The 26,280-nt window shown below is 42.1% G+C and overlaps 1 protein-coding gene across 3 annotated transcripts in view; it reads right to left on the bottom strand.

The window, feature by feature from the left end:
- The window catches only part of TBL1X (transducin beta like 1 X-linked), a 191,756-nt gene extending 166,349 nt beyond the window's left edge, over window positions 1-25,407 (bottom strand). Inside the window, exon 1 of one of the 3 annotated variants that reach the window (XM_030271099.4) lies at window positions 24,779-25,407. The gene's annotated coding sequence lies outside the window, so the exon portion shown is untranslated. 3 annotated transcript variants of the gene reach the window in all.
- Window positions 25,408-26,280: the final 873 nt, after the last annotated feature.

Below are 26,280 nucleotides of genomic sequence, written 5' to 3'. Positions count from 1 at the left end.
TTTATGTTGCAGATAACCAGGAGTATTGTTTAATTAGTGAGTGGGTTTTGTTGCTGGGGACTGGGATGGAGTGTCGGGGAAGATGGGGGAAAGGGGGGGAAGGAGGGAGATTTCGCCTATAAAAGCACAATTGAAGATCAGACTAAAGCTCATTTAAAGACTTCCAGTAAGAAACCGTGATCAAGGCTTAAAACACTCAGAAGAAGCAGCTTCATCTTGAACTTTGGGAGCAGCTGTGCTCTCACTGCCCTTCCCCCAACACAGGAAACAGACCTAGAAACAAAAATAAGACAGGAATGCTCCTGTGCAAGCTAATGTTGTTGGCTTCTTAAACATCCACTACCCTTGTGCCAAAAAAAATGAAACCCAGGAGGATTTAACACTTCAAAGAGACACTGCTCTAAACACAGAATTTTCTACCAGAGGCAGATATTCTTTCATTTTGCAAACAAACTGGAAGAATGTTATCGTGAGTGCATGTTGAGACTGATTTCATTTATATTCCTGTACTGCTTATACACAAATACACCACTGCATATTAAACTTTTACCCATTTTAGACTACAGTTACTGCTGTAGCAGGGTTATCTCCCACCAGGAAAAAAAAATGCAGCAGTTGAATCTTCTGATACATTCCAAAACATTCTATTACAACATGTAGTTTGAAAGCTTAACAGTACAGAGAAATGTTTGACAAAGAAGTTCTCTCCTTATTAAGCAATGATACATAATTGTATGTTCAAGGAGAATGTAACATCTTGCCAAAGGAATGTATGGCCACAAATACTACTCACAGCATTTCCAACTACAAATTATAGTTATGCTTTCACTTGTGTTATTAAGAACTTGGCCTTTGTTCCGTCTATTAAATTTTCTAAACAAAGGTAAAAAGATGAGAAGGAAAGTAAGAGGTTGGCTACATTTTCTGTCTAACCTAAAAAACCAAACCTACAGCTTTATCTAATTTTGACGAGTACAAATCATCTCCATGGCTTGCTCTGCTTCACTCACCACAAACAACTCATGTTTTCAACACTTAATTTAATATTTTGCAGGCTAATGGAAACTTTACATAATGCATTCTCCCTCATAGAGCTAAAATGTCAACGCAAATGGGATTGAGATCTTGATATGGAGAGAAAGCAAATGTTATCTTTTCAAAATCTACAGGCTAACAAACATGATGTGGAGGATGGGACAGGCACTGATACAAAACAAAGAAGGAGCGGAAAATAATCTTACTTATTTTAGAAGGGTGTCTGTATCTTTCTGAGTGTAGCACCCCCCAGCTACACCTCTCTCAACAGTGTTTTAATGTTTGATTAAAATAGTTTCTTGAACCCTACTCATTCTGCTAGTGTCCTCTCTGTGGTAGGACAGGGAAAACAGATTGAAAAAGAACAGCTGATGTGGTTATTACTATTTACATTTCACTGTCACTGAAAATTCAGTAAGCATTGTCAGGTTAGTCCTCATTCACAACAAATTCCAACTCCAGTGGTTTCCTTTTATTTAAAAAAGAAAAAAAAAAAAGTATGTTTGATCTTTCTTTGTGTATTGAGTTCAGGGCAGGCAGCACTCATGCCTACAGCACCTGTTAATAATTTCTCAATAGAACGTACAGAGCAAAAGCAGGTGAAGGCTTTCAAGTTTTAACCATTCCATCCATGTACCTCATCCCATCCAACCATATAGTGAGGTCCCTCCCTTAAAGCACCACTTCTTTACAGCTATAACTAGCAAGAGGGAAATGACTTATTGTGGGTGTAGCATTTTAAAAAACAGTGCAAAGTAATGTAAATGGTTTCCAGTTTCAGGGGATTTTGTTCTAAATACAGGTAATTAAATCTCAGCATAATGAGAAAACAAAAGCAAGCACTGATCACACCCTAGATGTGTCAATCCAGGAAAAATCATCATCAGACATGGTGAGTTTAACCCTGAACAACTTGTATTTCTCTTGAGCTGTCTTCCAATTACCAGTATAATCTGTTTCCTCCAGAATAAAGGATTGGCAAATCTTTTGATAATTTTCTGAATTTTCAAATTTTCTAAGCTTTCAGAATGCTCTGCTTGTTGTACCAAAATGGAACATACATAGCAGCTAAGTTGTCCACTTTACTTCTATTTCACAAGTCCTATCTCACTGTTTTCCATAAAGTCATATCTACTACATTTTCTGTAACCACTGCTGAGAATAATTACCTCATCATTAGAGAAGAGTTTTATAATCTAACACAGCACAGTTCAAACCACTTGATACTTGCTGGGTTACAGCAAGGGGATAGATAAATGGACTAAAGTTTGGACTAGTTACAACAGAATTATAAAAAAAAATAAAGAAAGAAAGATGGCAGCACTTTTAGAGAATAGCTCCACCAACACGCATGGTACTGGGCTATTGCACTGGTTTTTCACTGACATTACTGGAGAATAAGATTCTTATACCTGGAAAACAGTATTGAGGACAGATCATAACAAATGCTTTTACTCAACTCTCCAGAATGGATGCTCCAAAATAACTGAACCCACATTCAGAGCAGGCTTTCATGAGGTCCAAATGTAAAGGAATGCCTGGGTACTTTTTTTCCTTCTGTTTTGCATGTTTACAGTATGTATGTTCAGCCTGATCTGATACTAAGCTCTACAGGTCTATTAACAAAAACAGGAGGAGCTTCACAGCTAAAGGATAGATAGAACAGATTTCAGTTGGAAGGGACCTACAACTCTGACTAGTCCCAACCTGACCAGTTCAGGACTAGCCTACAGTTAAAGCATATTGTAGGGTACTGCCCAAGCCCTGTTAGCCCTGAGGCATTGACCACCACTCTAGGAAGCCTGTTCCAGTGTCTGACCACCCTCTTGCTAATGTGTCCTAATGCCAAGTCTAAACGTAGCCTGGTGCAGCTCTGAGATGTTCCCACACGTCCTTTCACTGCCTTCCAGGGATGAGAGATCAGCACTCCCTCTCTGCTTTCCCTCCTTAGGAAGCTTCCTAAGGTTCCTTCCCAGGTTGCTTCCCAGGCTCCTTCTCTCCAAGGAGACAAGCCCAAAGTCCTCAGCTGTTCCTCTCAGGACATGCTTTCCAGCCCTTTTCACCACATTTGGTGACTCCTCTAAACACATTCACGGACCTTCATATCCTTGTTCAGTTTTGGGCCCAGAAGAGCACACAGTGCTCAAGGTAAAGCTGAACCAATGCAGAATACAGAGGGCAAATGACCTCTTTTGAGTGGCTAGTGATGCTGTTTGATGCACTCCTAGGATCAGTCTGGATAAGAACTGTACCAAAAGTAATTTCAAGCAATTTATATACTAACAGAGATAGGAATTTTGTTACATATAAGCTATATTTTGAAATGTCAGCTGGACCATTATAAAAAACAACCAATTAAAATGTAATGAAAATCCACATTCCTATTGTAGGTTAGGGTGAAAATGTGGTCTAAAAATAAATTAGCCTCTATGTATTGCACATCACAGCCCAATATCATAAAAGAAATATATACATGCTTTTCTACATAGCATAGTAGCAAAAAGTCCTTGCACAAGTGTCGCAGAAATTAATTACATAAGAAGTCTTAATTATCAGCGTAACTTCTCTAGCTTTATGATAAATAATAAATTTATACAGTGATTCTGCAGACATTTAGAATTGTGTTATGCTATAATGATATACCATTTGACAAATACTTACACCATTATATTTAAAAACATCATATTGAAAACAGAAGGTTTTAAACTTACAGCTTACAAAGCTGCTTCGTACCTCCGGCATGTGGTATATGCTCATTTTCATCCAGCTAAAAATATCACATTTGTAAAAATCTAATCTCTGGAAACATGACTAGATGGCCTTAAAATAGTCAGTTTGCTGATGGATTTATAACTTTATCTGCATTTCACAATTACACTCAAAAATGTATTTTAAAAAAAGTTCATGCCCCTTCCACAAATAGGCATTTGCAACAGGCTTTGAATTAAGTTCATACCAGACTGCAGCTCATGTAATGAATAAATATACTGTTCTATAAGCAGCAGAACTAAAAGAATCTGGGTTTTGACACTTTCATACACCAGGCCTGCTGAAGGGCCTCACAAACTCCTGCTATTATCCAGAGGATCCATGAGCTACCTGGCCAGTCAGTGCTGCCCCATGGAATGAACCACAAACTAGCCAGGAGCTCTTCCCATTGTGAGGGAGTGGCATGACTTTGGTCTCCTTTACCCTCTCAGCCACTAATCCTTACAACACCTGGAGGAATTCCTTATCTTTGAGCACATTAACACTGTGAAATGTGGCTGATGCTTAGCAGAGCCAAGTGCTCTATTCTGGGAGGAATGGAGTGACAGACAATGCCAATTTGCACATTAGGAAAAGGCTCTTCACCTGGAGGTAGCCGGGCACTGGAACAGGCTCCCCAGGAAATGGTCACAGCACCAGGCCTGCTGGAGGAGACACCTTGGATGACAGCTCTTAATACTACAATTTAGTTTTAGGCACTCCTGTGAGGAGCAAGGAGTTAGACTCCTTCTGGGCCCCCTTATACTTCAGATGTTCTATGATTTTATGAATCCAAAGTATGGATTTTGTTTCTTAGGAAAACCTCAATAACGCTTAGACAGGTGACATACACCTACTCAAGATGCCTGAACTCCCATGTAGCTCATGCTACCTAAGGAAGTTTGTGGGCTGACCTACCTTTTAGTTTTATCATATAAACTCTGGGTTTGGTTGGCAAGTGCTGAAATCAGACAGAAGTCACTCTAGCTGTAGCTGTTAATGTCCCCAAACTGATTATTTCAGGTTTTTTTTCCCTCTCAACCCTTTAATATTCTTACATTCAGGCAGTGTGAGCTAAGATCCAGTGAAATGGCTCTACTTGTGCCAGCAGAGCAAAATGCCTCAGTAACATAACACTGCACAGCACCAGAGCCAGGCAAGCCACTTCACAAGGGAAAAGCGCAGTGCTTTACAGGCACTTCCCAGTTACACAGAAGTACTCTATTCCAGTCTGGTATTCTGGTATTCCAGTCTAAGCAGCTCTATTCTTAATAGATAACTGGCTTTTTGATTTTAAAGGTAGTAATAATGATATTTTAATTAATTCATAAATAGGAATTCATAAAAATAAAGAGTTATTTGAACTGAACTGTGCTGGTGACTAATATGCCTATTCCTCGATGTATCGTACTTTTGAAGTTACAAACACATACAGTAAATGAAGCTCCTGATGATGATATTTAGCTGCCTTGAAATTTCCTTTATGTTCTGCCAAATTCAATTCTGATTTGGACTAGAATGGTAACTCGTAAACAATAATCTGGCATGCACTCATTAGCAGAAAAACAAACAATATAATTTTAAAAGTACAATATACCAGATAAAATTCCATTTCACAGTTGAAGACTTCAGCTTCTAGTCCAATGTATTTGCTTCATTTTGTTGCTGACTGCAAAATGGCATAAAAATACTCATTACACATTAGGCCTTTAGCTCTAAGGCCTTCCATTTAGCTATTGCCACTTGTTTTCTTTCCCTTTCCCTCCACTTTAAGAGACACTGTCTCCACGAAAACTTCTCAATTTCAAACAAGTGGGGTAGTTTCACAGGTTAAATCAGTTGTAATTCTTAAGTTTGCTTTTATGGATTTGAAAATTATTTCAAGTTACTATTTAAAAAATACCTTCACCATGGGGTAAAACACTCAACAGACTAGATGGGAAAAACAGAGACCTTGGAGGACTACAAGGACACTGAACATGACAACAGTGTCTCAAATAAGCAAGAGATAAAAAGAGAAGAAAAAAAAAAAGTAAATTACATAGATTTCTTATACTAATCAGCTATCACTTACCAAAACATTTTTAGTGAAAGTCTATTTTTAAATACCTACAGGTAGTTACAAACAAAGAAAGTATATATTGTTTTAAGCTTACAATCCTTAGCTTCTAATTAATAGTATCCTTGTTATTTTAAGAGCCTCATGGGTATTTAGAGGGCTAAACTGCAATAAAACCAAGATACATAAATGAAACCTATCTATTAAGGTTGTCTTGGTCAATAAAAAGTAATTGCATCAAACAACAGCCGCAAATGATGGATGGCCCTTGCCAGTGGGCAAAAGAGGAGGAGAGCACATCCTACAGCCCCTAGCAGCCAGGGAAGGCTGCCATCCATCCCTCTTGCCCAGCTCATGTCTCCTCCAACCACAGCCCTCTTGCCCACCAGCAAGAAGCGATCTGGCAGTAATATTTCAGCAGCCATATGGCAGCGCCAGGCAAGTTCAGCCTTGCTGCCTCTCACTGCTGCTGCTCACCTCCTCCCTGCTTCCCAGAACGCCTGCTGGCTGATGCCTTCTGCCACAATAAACACCCTGGTAAAGTCTTCTTCCTCATATTCTCGGGGGAGAGGCACAGAGGCGCCATCAAACGTGTTACACTGTCCCAGAAGAAGCCTCACCCGGGTCAGCAGCAAGCCAGAGGAGCCAGGCATGGCACAGAACAGTGCATGCATGGCACGGAGCAGGGCCGGCCTGGCACGGAGCAATGGCACAGAGCAGCGCCGGTGTGGCACGGAGCAGGGCTGGCCTGGCACGGAGCAATGGCACAGAGCAGTGCAGGCATGGCACGGAGCAGGGCCGGCCTGGCATGGAGCAATGGCACAGAGCAGCGCAGGCATGGCACAGAACAGGGCCGGCCTGGCACGGAGCAATGGCACAGAGCAGTGCAGGCATGGCACGGAGCAATGGCACAGAGCAGCGCCGGCGTGGCACGGAGCAATGGCACAGAGCAGCACAGGCATGGCACAGAGCAGGGCCGGCCTGGCACGGAACAATGGCACGGAGCAGGGCCGGCCTGGCACGGAGCAGGGCCGGCAAGCAGGCGAGAGCAGACCCTGCCAGGGCGGGAGGCTGGTCCCCAGCACTGGGGACACATGACTGACACAGCCCCACAGGCTGACCTCATAGCAATCCTGGAAAATATTGCAAACCACGTCCTTTAACAATACAAAAGGCATTCATGTTGTTTTCAAAATGGCTGAGTAAATGAAGCTCAGTGCCTGCCCTAGAAAGAAAGCTTCTGAAAATCCTGTTTCACACAAGCAGGGAAAAAGCACCTCAAACATTTATAAACTATCCAAACTCTACATATATACTGTCTGGGAACTCCATGAGTCCCCTTCTTCTTACATTATAAACCAGACTGCATATTTACAACCATTTCCTTCATCTGACTAAAGCTACATCTGCAGTCCCAACACCTGTCTTTTCATTCTGCCCTTTGAATACCACTACCATTTATTCAATTCCTTTGGTGACAGGTCTCCTTCATCTCAGAAGAGAGCATTAACTTCTCTGATTGTAACACAAGGAACTAACCATGACTAGACAATGTCTGAAATGTACACTTCTTCCATTTAGTTACAGAATAAGTCTGCATTGCTGGTGGATATAAAATTCAGACTGCAGATGCAGAGATAACTTGAAAGAAAATTTCAAAGCACAATTCTACACAGTATGTCTCATGAGCAATTAAGAGAGTTGCTAACTTTCTCATTACTAAATGCTGTGTTATTTACACAGAAGCCTCACAGACTTGCTCTTCCCTAAGAGCATGGTGGGTAGTAATCAAACATTCCTCTGCCCAGCCCTCACTGAGAGGGGGCTGGGGGTACCCAAAGATTAAACATGAACCACAAAGATAAACCAGAAGGCCCAACAGTTGGTGCTCACTGTCTATGGAAAGCTCCTAGTTACCTGGCACTGTTTTTAAAATCGACAAAGTAGAAGTAAGATGGATTTTAAAACATTTACAATTCAGAAAGGAAATTCTCAGGAATTATAAACTAGCAATGACGGTCAGGTCCTAAACATATACACAAACACACACACACACAAGGCTTTCTGCACACAACTGCTGCTGTTTATTCCTGTGAAACCATTGTGTATGCAGTTAAGCACAGACATAAATATTGAACATCTACAGCCTCATCCTGTAAGAAGGAAATGTCTGGTCTACAATAAAGACACATATTTCATAGAAATATTAAGTACATAAATACATTTGTAAGAGATTTCCCTTTCTGGTTTTTTTTTTTTTTTAAGTTTAACTATTTAAAATTCAACTTCAGTGTATTCACAGAATCATAGAATGGTTTAGGTTGGAAGGGATCTTACAGATCATCCTGTTCCAACCTGTCTGCCACGGCCAGGGACATACCTCCCATTACACAAAGCTATTCAGAGCCCCATTCAATGCAACCCCGAACAGTTCTATCAAAATACAGCTAATAGCACTTTGGTTTTAATGTTTAAGAACGGAAAGTCTAGATATTAAGGGGGAAATGGCTTTTTTCAAGTTAACTTTTACACTGAAGTAAGTTCAAGGAAGAAAAATACATTTGTTACTGGCAAAAACATCAGTTCTCAGTTATAAACACTGCTCCTTTCTGGATCAGTGTCAACTTATACAGTACTGACAAACATACAACAGCCAAAATAGTATGCAAACTACTGCAAAAAGAGCTAGAATAAAGGTATATATGTTGATGCAAGGAAGCATGACGTGATAATGTAAAAATTTATGCCTAATTCTGATCTGGTACCATTAGGCATAATCAGTTCCTTTATATAAATATTCTTTTTATCACCAGCATTTTAATTAATGTGACTGAAATTATAACGACAAAATTAAAAGTTTTTTTATTAAATAAGAAAGATTTTTTTTTTACTGGAAAATTAAGTATATCTGTCCAGCAGACAAACAACTGGGTATGAGCAAAAGACTACATTGCTTAAAATAAGTTTCAATTTAGAAGATGTGAAAATACTAATATGTGATTTCCCTTCTCCCCAAACATACACCTACATGTACCAGAAGAACCACAAATAGCAACTGTTCTTATGAGAATGTTTTTCATGAAAAGTTCACTTTACTACCTACACACATCAAGTTGACAATTGAGAATCAATTCAAAATGTAAGCACCTATGTCCTAAGGCAACCTATCAGCGCTCAATTGACAAGTATGTCATCTGCTTAACTTTGGTTTGGTGGGGGATGTTGGGGCTTGTTTTTTTTCGTTTGTTTGGGATTTTTTTTTGTTGGTTCATTGGTTGGTTTTGTGGGTGGGATTTTTGTTGTTGTTGTTTTGGGGTTTTTCTTTTATTTTGTTCTGGTGTATTTTCATGGGGTTTTATTTAAAGACTCATCAACAGAACAATTTGTAGTAATGTATTAATGCTTGCAGAACCAATTTTCTCTTTCAGAAAGGCCAATTCTCAATTAAAGGCTGAAACTGGTGCTGTGTAAATTCTTCCCTTCATGGGATCACTCTCTTTAAGCTACTGTTTTGCTACCAGCTTCAACCAAACCTACCATGGATAAGAATCAGGGAGATCAAACCTGGGAAAGCTGGCATGCATGCCTCTCCGTCCAATAAAACCACACCATATCAGCACTGTTGTTTGCTTCACTCTCTCTCTTGCTCCCTCTCCCCCAAAGGAACATTAAATGTAGTAAGTGAAGCAAGAACTGCAGGATGAAAACAATTTACTTCTCAGCAGCGTGATGTGGCACACATGAACACCTCACCAAACACCACTTTTCACAGGAAGCACCCTAGCTGAGAATAGACTTCGAAACTATCAGGTTCAAAAATTGTGAAACCAATGGTGAGAGAAACCTTCTGGAAACAACAATTGCCTAAGATCAACAGAAATCTGCCAGATATGTGAGGGTTCCTCCTGCAAAGCCCAGATTGTGTTCCTTTTCTCTAAATTATTATGGTTTACTTCTTATCATTTCCCTATGAAAGGTCTCTCGAAACAGTAGCTTGCTGATGTACTAGAAATGCTGTTATGTTTCCATCACTAGAGCCAAAGAAACAAATTAAGTACTATAACAGCCTCTTTCCATTACAAGCTGCATGCCTCTCTGACTGCAGGCTTTTTACTGCGTCAGCCAGACTCATAACTAAGATTTCTAAGAAAAATTGTTAATAAGAAAAAAAAAATCTACTAAATAATAATTCTAGGGGAAGCTATCAGATTGTACAATTTGAACAATTAACCCGACTGTTTTGCTAGGTCAACAATTTGTTATATTGATTTTTGCTGTTAGACTTGCTACCAGCAAAAAAGGATAAAAATCAAACCTTTAAATGTACGTCTATATTTTCATTTCATACTTTTTGTGGCTTGAAATTAATGGTCACCATTTAAACAGCCTACATTATGCTTCATACAGGCCAATATTCTCAACCTACACAAAAAGAGAAAAAAATAACAAGTCTAAGCTACTGTCTTGTAGCTCCTGAACTCCACTGTGGACCAGAACAGTACATCACATTTTGTTCTTCACATCAAATTACTTCCAATAATACCTTACACTAAATTCTCAACCAGCTTAACAACACTTCTAAGCTAAAGAAAAAAGAAGGAACCTTCAAGCCAGTGTAATTTGCATCTAATTCTTACATAGTACAGTTCACTATTTGATACTAGATATTTATACACATAAGTAAATCTGCCTAATTTTAAGAAGCATTTGGGTCTTTATTTTTTTATTAGGTCATTATACCACATATTGTTTTTTTTAAAGAAGAACAAGATTCCCAGTTCCTACTGTTTCAACCACAACACAAGTTCTCATGGTTTTTTAGTTCAGAAATATTTGTAACAAATAGTAAACAGAATAACTACGACAGTAATAGTACATCTTCTCACTGCATCATATGTTACTAAATGAAACTAAACACATATGGTAAGCAAACTTGGTACCAATTTACAACAGAGACCCCCTAACCTCTACACAAACCATATTCCACCTGCACAGTCACCCATATATTAAATGTGAGAAGCTGTTGCTAAGAATCAGTGTCAAATTTTTTCCCTTTCAATAAACTTGTAACTGGCAAAAACATCAAATGGGAAAAAAAATCCACCCATCTGCATACAGACTGATAGTTGTCACTTGGTAGGAACTTTTTCTTTAAAATATTTTTTAACATAACAGTTTAATTAACGTAGGGTAAAGAGATGAAGGTCATCTTTTATTGTCAGAATGTTATGATGCATCCCTGTACTAAGACAAATTATTTATCCAGGCACTAAGCAGCACCAATTCCTCTGACTTCAACTGGAGCTGTACCTACATAAGGCTTCTGATAAACACGCCACTTATTTAGCTATTTATATTCAAAAATGTTGGCTTCTAAATCACGCAGCCAGTACACATGCTACAGACACCAATTATTACCGACATAATCAGCATGAGCCATAGCCACTATACAAACAGTCTCAAGTGTCTGTCATAAAAGCACAGAAATAATGAGATGCAGGTAATGTTCATGCTTACTTCCATTTAGGTTAAACTCGACAGTCTGATCTCACCTGACGGCAACCCCAAAAAACCTCTGGCTTTAGATCCAGGCTGCTACAGGATGAGAACAGCACTTTTTTCCTAAAAACACAGTCAAGAGAAACATTACCATTTTATCCAATTTGCTGGTGGTGTAGCTGAAGAAGCCCACAGTTTTTCCAAAAGTAGTTTAATGCCTCTAAATGCAGATTAAATGGCAGTCACAGCTATGCAAGAGACTTTTAAGCCATTGGCTGCCTTTGGAAAAAAACCCAACTATATAGTCTGAATTACCTTTTGCACTGTATGTGCTAGAATGGTCTTAAGACTGAAGGAAACAGCTGTTACCTCAGTGGGAGGTGTTTTTTGTGTTTGTCACTATGATATGGTAATATTTCTGGAGGGCAACACATTTTGTTTGGAAAGCGTTTACAACAAGAAATTGAGCCATGTCAAGTCCTCATGACAAAGCAAGTTGCTGGAGTGACAAAGTGGCATTATTGCACCACTTGGAATAAAGCAATAATTTCACACATGGCATACAGCTTCAAGAAACCCAAGAAAGCAAGCGTCAAGGAAGGAATGGCATGTATACAAATATTGATAATAAATAATAATAAATAGAAGGTCTGTTCATTATATTATGCAGAACCTGGAAGAAATCATTATTCATCTGCTTGCCTGCACAGTCTATTTCAGTACAGGCTGCAGGAAATAATTTCCAATACTGGAAAGGGAAAAAAAAAAAAAACCCAAAAAAAACCAACAAAAAAAACCCCATGCAGGTGGATGACTTTCTGTGTCTGATTTCATCAGGACTCCGAAATGTAAGTGTTGGAGACCAGAATGAGCAAATGAAAGACTACAAAACAGATTAAGCCTACCACAAAATAAATTTTAAAAATGCATGTATATACACACATTACGTGGAAATGAGAAAAAGGGAGTCATCCTCAGCTCCTTGACCCAGTGGTTATCATGCCGAAAATAGAAAATCTAGTTAGCAAAAATATTTTGATTAGGCAATTTTCCCTTTAGAATAAACTAGCAAGAAGAAAGGACTCAAATTTATTTTGTCCTTTTAGAGGCAACTCTTAGGAAAATATAGTAATAGTCCTAACTTCCAGTATTCCTAGAAATGTCATATATTAATTATAAAGTGTAGTTAATATTTTCTTCTTATATATACATACAAAAAGGTAAAACAGTTTATTACATTTCAATCTAAGCAATTAACACATTGCTATTTACTTTTATTGGCAGTGTGCCCAAATACCCCAGATCTGCGAGACTGATAGTGAAAAGGAAAATACTTCAGGCCTCAAAGAGAGCAGATCTATGGTTGCCTGGAATGTGTAAACAGCCAGAGCCTGTTTTACTTCCCACCCCCACTCTCACCATACACACCTCCTCTACCTCACCCTTCCTAACATTAGCAAGGAGTGCTGCTCTCAAGCAAAGGAGAGAACACAAATGTAGTAACATCAAGTAACAACATTCTTGACATTTTAAGATGCAAGAATTTGGATTTACTGAAATCAGATGTTGCCATATAAATAGCTGTAGTCTAAAAACAAAACCAGTACTGCACAAGACCCTGAAAATAAAGAAAGATCCGTTGAGCAGGCTTCTTATATGACAGACCTGGTAAACATAAACTAAGGGAATCCAAATGCTTCTCTACAGATTATTCTTTGCACAATTAAGAATCAGCCAGATCTGTATTCTATCAGAGAAAGTAGAGTTCACAGTCCTACATAAGAGAAGGAATATTTTCATAAATATATACACAACGTAACAAAACTGATACCAAAATATAATGTTAGTATAAATTATCTTCTGTGAAAACAAGGATTATTACTTGCATAATGATATCTACACCCAAAAAGCAATAGGTCATAAAAATAGATATCATCACATCCTAAAGAAGTTTGCAACATAATTAGACCGTTTTTTAAAACTCTCTAAATTTGTGGATCAATAAAGATACCTTGCACAGTAAAACTGAACAATGACAACAGACTTCCTTCTTTTTTTTAACCTCACAGCTCTCTATAAAAACAGTTCTCTATACCTTAGTAGATTGCAAGCCATGATTTGAAACTACAGAATTACAGAACTGGTAAATATTACTGTTGTTATTTACCTAGTAGCTTTCATCTTCAAAACCAAATCAAGCCAAAACATACAAAAAAAAAAAAAAAAAAGTAATTAACATTGCTGAGCAAATGGCTGCATATGATGGGAAGCTCGTAAAACTCCAATGAATAAAAAGGGAAAACATGGGGGGAAAAATAAATGTAGTATACTATGGTCAAACACTGAAAGGAAGTCTTATAATGTTGTTTACAAATAAAAGGTCACAGCACTCCCACTTTTCCTTCTATTAATTTTACCAGTTTTCTGAACACATTTGGCGAACATTCAAAAGAACACATCCATAAACTAATGAGGGCAAAATGCTGGCTCAAAGGAGATGTGAGCAAATGCTCTGTCAGTAGGCTATTTGCAAACAGTTGAAATCAATAATAAATTCAACATAACCAAATGCAATGCATACAAACAGAAATGAAAAGACTAAAGCAATTGGCAAGTACATGAATGATGTTTCAGGCCACAGGTTACTCACATACGTTAGCACTTTAAATAGGCTGGCAAGACATTGGCTCCACTTGAGACACCAGAATGTACCACAGGTACTTCCAAAACCAAAAATAACAAGACAATGCTAATGGCATAAGTAGCTAAATATTTCTTTAAGACAATTATTTGTAGGATGCTTGAGTCATCAAATGAAAAAAAAAAGTTAGAAAACTTACATTTAAGTGAAAAAAATATATGTCATGATCCTTCTGTGTAATTTGCCTGATCTACTGCAGTCAAACATGGAGCAACTACCCCAGAGGAAAACAGCAAATTAGAATAAAAAAGGTTGAAAGAGCCTCTCCACAAAGGCTATGGTGCTTGCAGCCCTTACACAAGACAAGCAGCCAGTGCCAGTCCTGAGGTGTTGGGCTTTTTATGTGGTAGGTCACATCTGGCAGAACAGTTTTGAGACTACCCATGATCCAGACAGACCATGAGACCATCCTGCCGATGCTTGCCAGTCATTGCTAGAGTTTGTTACACCTCAGGATGCAGCCTTGCCTGAAAAACGCAGGGCACTTCACGGACAAAAGGTCATAGGTTCCAACCACCCACCAATGCGCAGGTCACTTCTCAAAGTCTTACACTTTATACTGCAAAATATTAAGCCCAGAAAATCTCAACATAGCCAACACAGCTCCTGCACATTTTGAAGAAACCAGGCTCTAAATCTCAACTTCATGTCTGTCATTTACAGAAACTTCCAAGAACATGGAGAAGATTCAGATAAGAACAGACTGTGGAAGTTATGCCATACAAAAAACTACTTTTGTGGGCTAGGGGAAAGGAGAGGGACACCGCAATCTCCATTTCATTACAGGAACGCTGCCTGTCAGGACTAAAGCTAAAATGACAAACATCATCTGCTGCTATAAAAAAGGCTCAGAAATGTTTACTTAATCAGTCAAGAATCTGTGCTGCCATCATATAAGGCCTGACCCTAGAAATCTCCTGCACAAGCCAAACACATTTTTGCAACATCAGGCCATAGATACCAACAGGCTTTGTTGAATGTTCCGAACACAAATTTATCACCAGCTCTGTCCTTGCTGGAGTTAAAGACTGTGTCGTACAGAAAATATGCATTAAAATGAAACCTCTTAAATTTCACTGCAAATCCCAATAGATTTTTTTTTTGCTGCGGTGGAGGGAGGTAATTAAAAGAAAGGTTTAAAAGCAATTACAAAAAAGTTTGAAGCAAAAAAAAACAACAAAGGCTTGTTCTGATGCAAACTAATACCCTAAACCCAACTCTGTTAGCCAGGAAACTAACTTCCATATTAATAGAAGATTAACAAAATAAAGCAATCATTACTTCTAACTCTAAACTGAACACTGAAAGAGAGAAAAAACTTTTTGTTCCATAATTTTCCTTTGATACTTTGCTATTCTAATGGATAAGCTGATAGAAAAATGGGATTATACTTCATTAAGTAGAGCTTTACATTCACATTTTAATAAACTAGCAACAAAATAAACTAACAATGTTTTTTGCTGTTTAAAATTCTTCAAAAGTAGTCATTCATAAAGTCCTCACAGTAATTCTGTAGTACAACATTGCACTGTAAGTTGAATGTAAATTATTTACCCACCTGTGAAAAGGTGTGCCCTATCAACTGCCTTGTGAGGTTGTTAAAGGAACAGATATTTCCTTCCTCTTCACAGATACATATATATTAAAATTTACATTAAGAAAGGAAAAATAGGCTTTCAAAAGCTCATGGCAAAATAAATACAGGAGCAAACAACTACAAAATCATTCACTGCAATTATCTGAGCACATTTTAAACAGGTAGAAGATGCAGGTGTCTATATTATTTTTAGAAAGAGGAAATTAAATTTCTTTCACACTGGACTCCATGTACACAAACATCTGCTGTGCACAACAAATCTTATCTACAAAGCCATCATTCAGTGCACATGATCAAACTGACAATATATAATTGCATTTAACTTGTTGTCATTAGAGAACACAGAACCTTTCCATGTTTCAAGTGGTTTTTAAACTGAAAATACATGCTGCTGGTAACATAGTAGATACCATGAAGAATTTATACCTTCTCCTAAGCAAAATTTAAAATAAAAGATGTAATCCAGAGTGAGGCACGCATGCATACAAATATGTTTGTACGCATTACAAAAACCAGGCATGCACAAAAAGCCATTTCTGTAACCACAAAATAACATACTATAAAGTACCCACATATAATACCACTATACTACCATCATAACATAAGAAATACACAGGAATAAGTGTTTTGAAGACATGTTATCTTAGCCAAGCAAAAAAAAAAAAAAAAACAACTAAAAAACCAAACAGTTGTCCACTTCATGGGCAGCAGGTTAAACCAGTGAATCCCAGCTTTTGAGGTAGTCTACTCACACTCATCTTCCTCTTCCTTGTAAACTGCCCATGAGGGCTTAAGCTACATCCCACATTTTTTCTAACCTCTACCCAGCACTACTGGACTAGATAGTAAAGACAGGATGGTGGTCTCCCAGAAAAGTAATTTTCATTCATCAGCAATGAGGGAAACCATTATGTTAATGCTTTAGTAAATTTGAGCTGTATGTAATAAATAGGTTTTTTCCTTCCACTCTAATACTGCATTTTGGGCCATCCTTCCAGCTTCAGTGGTTTTTTTCTTCCCAAGCACATCAGATCCTGTGAGAATGAAGCTTGATGAATTTTTATGATACACTGTCATGCACTAATTTTAAACTAATTGGCTCATTTAAATTAACTGATTATGTAAGACATTTACTGATACAAGCAAAAGTATCAGAGCTGAGAGTGTTTGGGTTTTTCAGTACAAAACCAGAGTCCTCCAAATACAAATTAGCATTGTTATGGAGTTACAACACCAGCAACCCAAACAAACCCAGTAGTAGTCAAAATGAAAATAAAGGAACCTTGAACAGTTTTCACAGAATGATATAAAATCTGTCTTGTGAACATCATGCAATGTTACTAAAAATGCACTTGCTTCTGCTCCTTACTTTCATTTTTTGAGAACTGGCATAGGAAGGAAGATGTTTTCCTCATTAGAATAATCCTCAGGCATGCCTTTTATCTGTGCCTCCCAGATTACAGTATTTTAGTTTAAAAGTCACCAACTGAAAAAGCAAAATATATGACTACAGAAGCTCTTACATTTAAAAAAAAGGAGAAAACTATAAAGCCAAAAAGTAAAAAAAAAAAAAAAAAAATCCACCCAAAAAGTAAAATCAAAACCAAACAGGAAAGTTAAGATACAAGGAGAGATATTTTAGTCCACATATTCATCAGCATTACCAATATCTTCTGAAATATTTAGGAAATATTTCACGTGTTTCAACCAATTGTATATCCAAATTCTTAGAGGCCTAACTCATGCATGCACGTAAAATAGGCATGAAAAGGGTTAAAGTTTGTTTTGTGACTGTAAAAAGCAACAGATAAATATCCTTGGAAACTAATCCCCCCAATATGAACCGGCACTGTCTGTGCTTGGATTCCCAGCCCTAACTTGTCAGCAAGGCTCACCCTATCTGTGAGAACACTATGGAGGAGGGCAATTTACCTCAATCTCTCTGTCAAGATCGGTTTACATTTTACTTCTAAGAGCAATCAAAAACCAAAAAATAATAATAACAATAAAAACAATTTTTAAAAGGAGGAAATAATGAAGATAACATAATTCTGATGTTTGAATGCATGTCCCAGCCCCAGCTGTCGCCTCCTGGTCTCACCAGGCTCAGTCAGAGGTACAGCATAGTTTGCACTCCTGACCTTGCCACATCTCAACAAGCACATAATTAAAGGGTACTGCACTTCTGCCTTCTCCCAAAACCTGACATCCAGCCTGGCCCAGCCTACAGTCATTTCACTGGCTCTGCAACACCTCAGGTGCTGCTGACCTGAGCACATCCTAGTTCAGGGTGTGAGAGTCAAGCCACTGCACGCTGGCACCGCTCTCCAGTGTCAGAGCTACACTTTTATTTCTCCAAAACTTCTTTTTGGACTACCTCAAGGTTATCCATGTATGTGTATATACGTGCACATGCATGCACTCACACACAACAATTACTGTAGTTCATTTTAAACAATTAATATTTGTGAAACTGATTCCTGTTCAACAATCCCAGCTGAGACTGTGTGCTAGCACAAGTCTTAATACTAATGGGTCTCTGGACACATACATATCCTCTGCCAGTAGCAACCAGACTAAAACCATTGATACAGAGAACAAGCAACTTGTAGCTGCTAAATGACACTAAAACTATCATGTTGTTATAACAATTCCTCATTCTGCTACCAATACACATGAGTTTACAAAAGAAAAAATCCATATTTTTGCTTCACTTTATAAAAATCTCCTGTATCTGCATACTGTGAAGGTCAATTCTTTTGGAAGAACATCTTTACAATTATTTTGCTGTAGGCTATGGGGTTGTGTTCAAATCAGCACAAACTGAGCAGTGGACACTCCTAAACATGAAGCAAAACAACACTATACATGTTAATCACATCAATGCAACTGCTCCCTTTCAGTGGAGCCTCTGTAACATGACTTTGATTTGAAAATATAAATCATAAATAGTTGGCTTCACTCTTGAACTAGAGAATAGTCTGCAGGGTCTCCATTCAACAGCAAAGGATTAATGAAGAGCTGATGGTTCTACACAGCAAAATATAGCAGAAGCCAAAGTTTGTCCCTGTACATCCAGTGCAGTTTGTTGCCTTCAAAAAGAAGTACAACAAATTCATTATGCTGCAGAATGACAAAAGGAGTCTATCCACCAAAGTAAAATCCTCTTTTTTTCTTGAGGACAATGTCAAAGCATATTTTCCAAATAATTTAAATGTCTAAGGAAAAAATGTTGCTTTTTTGCTCTATCGGTAATTTATTGGACGTATGGGAAAGTCGTGTTTCCATAGGAAAAAAGCCCATAAAATCATGTTACTACATTTTTTCATTTAATAGAGTTAGGATTTTATGTAACAGAAGACCTTCTAATGTCTCTACACAGTGGTAAGAGGTTAAACTGTAACTAAGAATTAGCAGCTTAAATGAAACTCAGGTCAGTAAATGCAATCACACTTTGAATGGCACTGGAGTGATGTATAGAGCAACTGTTACATACTAATGGAGAACACTGGTCTTTGAAGAGCTTTTTGTTTCACCTTCCAATAGCAAAGGGTCAATCAAACCCCCTACTTAATTATATGAGACTATTTTGATACGCATATATAGAGAATTATTAGACATTATTAGTACTATTCATCTGCTCAGGAACAGGCCATAAGTCGTGTCATCTAAGCATCAAGGCACCGCTCGTCCACACGCTGAGTGTGCTGTGTAACTTTGCCTAGCAAATGACTAAAGTTCAACACCCAAGCCAAAATGTAGTTATGCAATGCACTTAGCTAAAATACTAAAATAATTGTTTCTTCATACTACAGTACGATCATCATGATTTTGTACTGCATGAATAGCACAGGGTTCTTTTTGTACTGCATGAATAGCACAGGGTTCTTGGCAGAAATTTCCACTGTAACTTCACACAAAATTATGATGTTTTACAAGCACTCCAGTTTGAACAGGACACATATTAATTATTCACACTAACAACAAAGACAGTTAAGAAATGAGGTTAAGCATCATGATGCCCCTTTAATTGCATAAAGAGGACAGGATTATAAAGATGGAAGCCACATCCTCAGATGCACCCAACCCCAAGCTGCCCCAAAGTATAGACAGGGACTGGTGGCTGGGACCCCAGCAGAAGATAACAGAGGCAATATATTCTTATCTTCTCAAACAACAAATTAAGAGGTGCAATAACTATTGCTACAGGCCAGTATTTTTAGTATCACTTAAAATAATACAAATACACATAGGAAAAGTGGCTCAAGAAAAGCAGCGTAAAAGGCCTGTGGTACCTTTACCTTCAAAAACTGTCATATACCCACTGTGGAGTTAAACTTGCTTTTGGTTAAGTTAGCAGAAGCAAATTTATGTTTCTACAGAATTACTAAACATCATTAACTATAATTTATAGATCTCTGTCTAGAACAAAATCTCAATACATGAAGACAACTGGTAAGAAACGATGTTTTCTTAATGAACAACCTTCTTTGAACTGCTTCTAGCTTTTACACAGCTCTAACTTTGGGAGACTTCCTGTGACTGTAAAACATAACACTATCAGTCATCCTTAAATGAAATTCCATTATATTAATGATCAGAGAGCACAAAAAAATTCCTTAAAAATATTCCCTTGTATACTGAAGAAAAATAACCTAAACTGTATTTTTCACCTTTGTAAGCTTGTTTCAGTATCATTAAAATGACAGATTTTGTACTGACAGGAAAGCTGCTATTCCTATGTACAGCGGTAGTTCCAATGTTTTTGTTTAATTTCAACCAACTTGTCCAAGTAGGCCATTTGGTAGAAACCTATAAATGGCACCCAGGGGGTCTGGGTTCTTGCTGTAAAGAGGTCAGCTATTTCCTCCTAACTAAAAATAGGCAAGATGAGGGAGGGGAAGAGGGAGTGTAGTTTTAATTTAGCAGCTGAAAAAAGAGTTTACAAAATTACTTCCATCTTGCCTCATAATGAAGATTATAAAAAAAAGAAGCTGTCCCAAGAGTTACAAGGCCTGGATCACTTTATAAGCAAGCTGGTGTACATAATCTAAAATACTAGGAATTAAAAGAGCAGTAGTAAAGGGAATCCAGGATATGGATCACGTTATGACGCCCACCCCTCTTTGGGCAGAGCAGACAGATTTACCAGCAGCAGTGCTGCCAGGTGTTAACAACTCTCCTCTCTCCTACCAGCTGAGATCACACCGTGGTCGAGCAGATAAAGCACTACAATCAGCTGCCGTTCCCCTGAGTCAGTTTTTTCCAGCATTTACCCTCCTGGCTTTTTGTTTCCCTCACTCACATTACAACCTGTTTAGGGTGAGAACCACAGTCTGTAATATTCCCCAAATGACCCTGATTTGAATGGGGGCCCCTTGGCACTACTAAAATACAAACAGCATCACTTTGATACAAGATGAATTCTAACTGTGGACTCCTAGCAGCAGCAAAAAGCAAGGGCTAGCAGCACTGAAGTGAGCAGCGACCCCACTACCTGCGGCAATCACCCAGCAACCTAAACCTAAACCCTGGGATGGCTTTTCCAGCCTCATCTCTGCAGAGAACCAAACCGAGCACATCGCTCAATCCCAAGCGTATCACACTGTGACTTCTCTCAGCTACTGAGAAATAAGATCCCATCCACACTGAGACATTCTTCTCTGCTCCTTCCAAGCAAAGGGATGACAAGCCTTCAACAGCTGCTGCTGCCAGAGGACAGCTCTCCATTCAGGAAGCTCTTCCAGGAGCCATGGCACATTGGACATAGCAAGCGGACAGCACGTTTACTTCTGGTCCCCGTCATCACGAAAATGAGAAAAGCCCATCTGACAATCAGTGACAGGACCAAAACAGCACGAAGCTGAATCACGGGAGGTTTAGCTTAGATACTAGCCAAAGGTTTTTTACTCCAAGAGTGGCTGGGCACTGGAACAGGTTCCCCAGGGAAGAGATCACAGCACCAAGCCTGATAAGAGTTCAAAACATGGTGGGATTCTTGAGGCTGTCCCGCACAGGGTCAGGAGTCGGACTCAGTCCTGGTGGGGCTCTCCTTCTAACTCAGCATATTCTAAGATTTGCTGAAAACTGGGCAAACTGGTAGAGTAGAAATCGGACAATTCCACGTACCCCTTCCCTAGCAATGATTTAACTTATTTTTGCTCTTTAGATACTTATTGTGGAGACTATCTGCAATAATTAAAAAAAAAAAAAAAAGGAGTAGCATAACTCACAGCAGCGACATAGCAGAGAACAGTGGAGTCATCTTACTCGGGTGGGGGAAGATATATTCAGATGCCAACTTATCTCCCAAGGGCTTTTTTATGTCCTAAGAAACCTGGACAGTTGTACAGTTGCCAGTGTTTACATATATGTGCAATTTTTAATCCTCTTTGCTTCTAAGACACACTTTTTCATCTTACAGGGAGAAAAAAACCAACCTTAAAATCACAGAATATACTGAGTTGGAAGGGGCCCACAGGGATCATCAAGTCCATGCATTGGACATCCCAAGAATTGCACCATGTGCCCAAGAGCATTGTCCAAATGCTTCTGGAACCCCATCAGGCTCAGTGCTGTGATCTCTTCCCTGGGGAACCTGTTCCAGTACCCAACCATCCTCTGAGTGGAGAGCCTTTTCTTAACATCCAACCTAAACTTGCCCACACAGAGCTGCAGGCCATTTTCTCAGGTCCTGTCGCTGGTCACCACAGAGAAGAGTGTCTGCCCTTTTGATTCCCCTCATGAGGAAGGTGTAGACTGCAATAAGGTTTCCACTCAGTCTATTTAAAAATGAATAAGCCAAGGGACTTCCCCCACACCCCATATTGCTTCCTCTCAAGGCCATTCACACCTTCATGGCCCTCCTTTGGAGACTCTGTAACAGCTGAATGTGTTTTGTATATTGTATACCCAAAACTGCCCCAGCACTCGCGGTGAGGCCATCCCAGTGCTCCCTTGCCCAGCTGGCCATGCTGTCCCTGATGCCCCCAGGACAGGGCTGCCCCCCTGGCTGCCAGGGCACTGCTGAGTCACATTCAACTTGCCATCCACAAAGGCCCCCCAGGTACCTTTCCACCCTCTCATTCCCCGATCTGTACATCCAGGGCTGCCCTGCCCCTGATTATTGCATAGCTCACTGCATGTGTTAAACACTGAGACAACTACAGCAAGCTCCGCTCAAATCTCCTGTTTTTATCATTATTACATATAGCACAAGAGAGCTTTAACGCATTTTTAATGTGATAGCATCCTCCCCCTCTTGCTTTCCTTTTTCCTCCCACCTCCTCTACAAATCTTCTGTGGGAAAGCTTCCATGTTTTACTATTGCTGTCGTTGAGATGTTGCAATTATTATCTGTAATTGTTTAAAAAAAAGCAAAAAAAAAAAAAAACCCCAAAAACAAAACAAAACAAAAAAAAAACCAACATCGCCAAAACATACACTAGTACAAATCTGTCTCTCTTTGCCAACAACATCTGCTATCACAGAATGGATATATTTAATTCAAAACCTGCCCAATGTCTCTGTACATGACAGAACACTGACTGCAGGACAGGGAAAGGCCTAAATCCAGTATGTGCAGTCACATGGTACACAAGGTAAATGATGTTAAACCTTATACATCCACACGAGTAGCCTTGGTTAAAAGACCACTAATAAATGGGTAAGGAAGGAAAATACGACATTTTATTTGTCAAGAGTAAAGACCCTGTATTTATTACCTACAATCAGATCTCCCTCTGGCACAACATTAGCCTAAAACACTAGCCCCAAAATTTTCATTTTACACTCCGTTTTATTTCAAATAATCAGTCTTTTCAATGGAATATTTAGGTTTCTGCAACATTATGTGGCAATATTTTCTTTTTTTGGAGGAGGCGGCGGGTGAGCCCCGCCGAACAGCCCGCCTCCCCTCCCCCACCGCACACATCCACATCCACACTCCAATGCTCGTGCGTCAGGAAAGGAGAAACGCCGTACGAATCCTCGTGGAGAACAGCAAAGAGGCATGTTAAGGCAACACATAAAGGGCAGCCTTTATGTGTCTAAACGCCGACTTTGAGGAATTAATATGCGAGGCGAACTTTTAGGGTGTGGCTTGGTGTTTTTGCCCCTTGTTGCGCTGTGCAGCATGCCCGCCCGAGAACCCAGCAACATACCATTAAATAGGTCAAGGGTCATTCGCTTTACATCACACCACACCGATATTCAGCCACGCACCGAACCCATCTATCAGCCCCACCGCCGAGACTGAACGCGCACCGCAAAACGGGGACCCTGCCCGGCCCGGTGACAGCGCCGGGGGCAGGGCCCGCCCGCCGCCCCGGGGCAGGGCTCGCCGGCCCGGGACGTGCAACAGGTCGGCGGCCCCGCAGCTCCGGCCCCGGGGCTGCCCCGCACCCAGCCCCGCCGGCGGCCGCGGCGCTGGCAGCGGGGCCGGGGGCAGCGCCGCTCCGGGGGGCTGGGCCCGGGTGGGGGGCGAGGAGAGAACTTGTTTACCTACTTGGAAGTAAACTTCGATGTAGGGGAGCGACCGGCCCCTCCGCCCGCTGCTGATTCAAGCCCTGGCGATGAATGGGATCCCCTCCCCCACCCAGGCTCTGCAAACTCCACACTGGAGCGTGAATACCTCGCATTTCTCTCTCCCCCTCCCCGAGCCTTTTTTCTTTTTAATAAACCCCCCATACATTAAAATACTGTCTCAAAAGTAGGGAGAAACTGCCCCGCTCCCCTCCCCCACGCCCCGGGGTCGCTCTGCCCGGGGGCAGCTGCAAAACACCCGCCACGGGTACGGCAGCCCCACACGCACACATATCACCTCGGCCCAAAGAAAACACCCCCAAAATCCCCAAACAGACCCCAAAACCTCCGGGTTCAAAAAACTTCGTCATAACAAGCGGCGGTTGAGCGACCCCCTCCCCCCCGGGTGGGTCAGGCTGCAGAGGGGACGCCGGGGGGCAGTGGGCCCTGGGCTGGGCTGGGCTCGGGGGCTGCGCCGGGAAGGACAAGCGTAAGAAAAGGGGGAAATTAAAAAAAAAAAAAAAAAAAAAAAAGAAAAAAAGAAAAAAAAAAAAGACGGGGGAGAAAGAAACCACAACAGGGTCCCCGGGATGAATAATCCGCCTCGAGAACTCACCTCGCGGCGCAGCGGGCGTTAAAGGCACAGCTCCCGCTCCCGCGGGCGGGGAGAGCCCCAACTTCTGCGGGGGGCGGCGGCGCTGCTGCTGGCGGAGACTTTCCCTCACTTGCCGCGCATGGTGCAACTCCTCTTTCCCCGGGGTCCCGGCCAGCCTGCCAGGAGGCTGCGAATCCCCCCTCGCCGCCGCCGCACACGCCTCCTCCCCCCCCTCCGCGCGCACGGGCGGCACAAGGAAGTCCCGGAGAGTGGGATGGGGGAAACGGAAAGTTTTGGGGCGGAATGGCGGTGAGGGGGGGCTGGCGGGGCCGGTGCGGACGCGCGGCGGCGGCGGGAGCAGCGCCGAGGGGGAGCCACAGCCGCGCCCGGGGCCGCCGCCACCGGGCGGGAGCGAGGGAGGGGACGGCGGGGGATGGGGCGCACCGGGAGGGCCGGGGCGGCTGGGGGGCGAACCGGCCGCGCCCTCCCCCACCTGCGTCGGTCCCGCACGCCGGGACGCGCGGCTCGAGGAAGCGCCGCCGCCAACGCCCCCGGGGATGCCCCGGGGTGCCGCCAGCCCTCGCCCCGCCTGTGGTTATGTTGTGCTTTGACACCCCCTCCGCAACTGAAACCCGGTGACAAACCGGGCACCCACACGGAGGGCAGCCCTGTCCTCCCCTCCCCCGCCCGCCGGGCAGCGCCGCGCTCCCCGGTGCCGGCACGACGCGCGGTGCCCGCGGCCGCCCTCTGTGCCCGCACGCTCGGCCCCGCGGCCGGCCCGGCCCCGCTCGAGCGGCCGCAGCCGGCGCTGCCCGCGCAGGGCCCCGCGGGGCGCCCGGGACGCGGCCGCTCGTCCCGCGCAGCGGCGCGGGCGCACCGGCCGGGCGGCGCTGCGGGAGCGCGTCCCGCGCCGCCACCGCTGCCCCGGTGCGGGGCGGGCGGCGGTGCCCAGTCAGCGCTCCGGGGCGCGGGGGCCGGGCGGGCCGTGAATCAGCACAAACGGGCTTTATCGCATCTCGCGGGGGCGCGACACCCGCGGGCGGCAGCGCTGCGACTCTTTAGCCTCCAGCGCGCCCGTCCCACGCGTGTCCCCGTGTCCCGCCCGTGTCCCCCCCACCCCCGGGCGGATGATGCAACGCGGCTCCATGTGCTTCCCCTCCCCCGCCCGGCTCCCGTTTTTTTTTTTGCGCCTGGCGGGTCACCCGGCGGCTGATTGATTCTCCTTTCGCGCTGCGCCGTCACCGGCGCTGAAAGTAAATAACAAGTTGACATCATTACCGCGCTCCGCAGGGCCCCGCGCGCCGCTACCGCACCGCCGCGAGTAGCTGCGCACGCCAATCCGCGCCGCGCCCAGCCCCCGACCCAGCGCGGCGGGGCCGTGCCCGCCCGCCCCGCCCGGCTGCGGCCGCACCCCCGGCACGGCAGGGAGAGCCCCGGCCGCCCGCCCGGGCCCGCCGGGATGCTTTTGGCGGCCTTCTTCCCCCTTCCCCTCCCCCACCCCTCCCCACCCCCCCCCAGCCTCA

This window comes from Taeniopygia guttata, chromosome 1 (assembly GCF_048771995.1).
Source record: "Taeniopygia guttata chromosome 1, bTaeGut7.mat, whole genome shotgun sequence".
Classification (NCBI taxonomy): domain Eukaryota; kingdom Metazoa; phylum Chordata; class Aves; order Passeriformes; family Estrildidae; genus Taeniopygia; species Taeniopygia guttata.
Note: the sequence above shows the minus strand (reverse complement) of the source record. Positions and strands in the feature narration are given on the sequence as shown.